Source organism: Petaurus breviceps, unplaced genomic scaffold, assembly GCF_028583685.1.
Source record: "Petaurus breviceps papuanus isolate PSGF00001 unplaced genomic scaffold, PetGlider_PUasm1.0 90459, whole genome shotgun sequence".
Lineage (NCBI taxonomy): Eukaryota > Metazoa > Chordata > Mammalia > Diprotodontia > Petauridae > Petaurus > Petaurus breviceps.
In genome coordinates this window covers 2,287,837-2,291,161 of record NW_027187259.1, presented here as the reverse complement: position 1 = coordinate 2,291,161, position 3,325 = coordinate 2,287,837, and the positions used below count along the sequence as shown (strand labels likewise).

The window sequence follows — 3,325 nt, the reverse complement described above, 5'->3', positions numbered from 1 at the left end:
AGACACCACCACACCCAGAAATAACTAGCCATGTAACCTTGAGCAAGTTACTTAACCCCAATTGCTTAAAAAAAAAAATTACATGGTAGCTGAAGAAACAAGTGAGGGAAGAAAAACCAAGTTGAGGTAAGCCAAGTGTTGGGATACCACCTGTCTGAGACATCTAGGAGTACAAGGAAGCAGTCAGAGGTCCAGGAACACGGTGGCCTCCTTCAGCTGGGCCTGGCTGGTCATGGCGGCTGCCCCAAGTCAGTCCAAGAGCCGGCACTCGCACAGTTCCTTGTAAATCCTTTTCCGAACTTGAGGCATGTCTTCTTGGGAGAACTTGAAGGGTCGATCAAAGGCCAGGCACTTGCAATACTGGAGCACAAAGACTCCACAGTCACTGCTGTTTTTCTGTTGTGGAATGTCCTTCAAAACAGGCATCTGCCAACCCTGAAGAAACTCAGGCTGATTTTTTTCTTTTGCTTCATTCTGCAAATACTTTTTTATATTGTCTACACACAATGTATGATAAATGCCTTGGGAGTTGTAAAAGCTAATAATTTGATTTGAGAGGGTCACAGTAGTGAGAACCCAATGGTTCTTCATGTGAACTGGGATCAAGAGAAGTTTCTTTTTGAACAAATCCTCCTTTTTAGTCCATCTTTTAACTTCACTGTATCCTTTGGTCGCCAGCTGTTTATAGAAAAAGCTGTTGAAGAAATGAACCTTGTCTGGAAAAGCGTTCATTATCAGCTCACCGTACATATTGATGACCTGGTCATTCAGCCAGCTCCTACCCTCCAGTGTTTCCAAGTCCTGTATGTACAGCACATTCGCCTTGTAGTGCACCCGGAAGTTGCAACTGGAAGATCTGGGATGTCTGGCCTGGTAGTTTTTAATTTCCTGATTGACAAATGGCTTTCTATTGTTAAAGTCTTTATTAAAAAAGTCTTTCAGTTTTCCGAGAACGTCTTCTTCACAAAGGGGGAACAAACTGCCATATTTTTTCATCACCTCATCCAGGAATCCACAGATGAAGGAGGAAAGCTCTTCATCCTTTATAGATGAAGCTTTCTGACCACTCTTTTCCCCTCCCACTTGCTGGCCCCCTTTGAATCTGGTTTGCTGTGAGGGGGCCTTCTGGGGGGTTTCACACAACAAAAGGTCCAGTGACTTGTCATTAAAGCTGGTCTGGGGCCGAGCTGCCTCCGCCTCCGCGGGGCCCGGGCTCCCCGCAGTCTGCACAGTCTTTACGTACACAAGCTCCTCCCCACTCGCTGCCTCGTCAGGTAGGTTTAGCTTCTCATCCCCAGAGTCCCCTGACTGATCATCCGACTCCACAATTATGATTTCTGGGGCCGTTTTTGATATGAAAAGGTCCCTGGAGCGCTGCTCTGGCGAGAGGCTCTCACTGGTCTGCCCATTAAGGGCGACATTGCCATTTTGCTGGCTGGGGAAGGTCCCCCCCCCACAAGGCTCTGGGCCTGACCCATTGGGTATATCTGAGTCCTTTACCTTTGCGGTGGGCCCTGGGGCACTGCAGTCCATATCTGGGAAGGGAGCCTGAGGGAGGTGAGACGGGCTGTTAGGTCCCGAGGGAGGGAATGAGCTGCAAGTACCCCCCTCGAAGCCTTCCTGGCGCTTTTCCTGATGGTCCCTGGGGACCTTCTGCACTCGGCGCCGCCGCAGGCCTTTCCGAAGCTTGCGCGTTCTGCCGTTCGATTTAAACCATAGGGATCCCTGGCTCCAGTACAGGAACCTAATCACGGCCATTTTCTTATACGACCGGCGCGCTAATACCCGGGTGTGGGGGCTCACAGTGCTAGGGCCCGGCTGGCTATTCGGATCAGCCAGGGCGGCACGCTTTTCAGCAGCCAGAGCCATGTTCTGGGCCCACTTCCTCTGGAGTCGAAGGGCCTTCCGCCGACGCGAGAGGGACCGGCGCAGCCGGTACCAGAAGCTCCGCGCCTGCTTGGCGAAAAAAAGGCCCCAAACCCAGCCGAACCTTTTTCTGCGAAGGCTGGCAAGCAGCCTCTGCTGCTGAGCACGGGTGCAGGCCGGAATTTTGGGGTTCTTTGCCATGATGGGACCTGGACACAAAGCTGCGGGACCTCTCGCGCCGCGCCGCGTGCTCGTCCCAGCGCCCGACTGCTTCACCCCTGAGGCGGCCCCAGAGCATCCGGGCACCGGGGGACACGTGGGAGAACGCCCCCGGCGTCCCGGTCAGGTGGGAGAACGCCCCTGGCGTCCCGGTCAGGTGGGAGAACGCTCCCGGGCGTCGCGGTCAGGTGGGAGAACTCTCCCCGGTTGCCCCCTCCAGCACCGGCGCGGAGGTTGGTGATTTTAGAAAAACATGGAAAGACTTGTATGGAAAAATGAAGGGCAAAATGAGCAGAAGCAAGAGGACGCCATATACAGTAGCAGAAGCATTGTTTTAGGAACAACTAAGCCATTGTGAATATTATCCATATTCACATCAATTATGAAGGCAGCTATCTGCCTGCCTGCACAGAAAGAACTAATAAGTGGTAGTATGTACACACACGTCTAATGAAGCCTGCTCTCGGGTGAAGTGGGGAGGGAGGGAAAAAATATCGCAAAGTCCAATGCAGACAGTAAAAGAAAAGTTAGAAGGAATTGTAGAAAGCAGAGTAGCTTGGAAAAATATGTGCAGTACTTAGAGAGTTTTTCCAAAAAAGGAAGCAGTGTGAAATGTAAATTCATGGTTTTATACTGAATCTTCTTTTTCTGTTGTACTGTGTGCATGGAAATGTCCTCTCTTTTTCTTTTTCTTTTTGGAGAGCAATTGGGGTTAAGTGACTTGCCCAAGGTCACACAGCTAGTTTTTGTGTTAAGTGTCCGAGACCAGATCTGATCCCACGTCCTTCAGACTCCAGGGCTGGTGCTCTATTTACTGCACCAACTAACCACCCCAGAAATGTTCTGTTTTGTAGTCTTTATGTATTTAAGTTTTTTTTTTTATTTTTAAAATGCTGTATTAAATTTTGATTTACATCATTAATTTCGGCCAGATTTTGAGTTACAAATTTTCTTTCCATTTTCCCCTACCCACCACCCCAAAATAGCAGTCCCACAGGATATCCCTTCCTCCAATCTGCTCTCTCCCATATTTTCTCCCATACCCCTTTCAACTTTTCCAGTGGATCTCTCTGCCCCAGTGCCTGTATATCTTATTTCCCAATTACATGTAAAAGAGTATTAATAATAGTATATATATATATATATATATATATATATATATATATTTGAGTATTTGATTTTAAAACTTTGAATTCCAGATTCATTCCCTCCTCCCTTGTCACTCATCCCAGGTAATCCC

The 3,325-nt window shown here is 48.7% G+C and overlaps 1 pseudogene; it reads right to left on the bottom strand.

Annotated features, from left to right (window-relative positions):
- Positions 1 to 249: 249 nt before the first annotated feature.
- Positions 250 to 2,067, bottom strand: LOC138141736 (sentrin-specific protease 5 pseudogene; annotated as a pseudogene).
- Between the last annotated feature and the right edge of the window lie 1,258 nt (positions 2,068 to 3,325).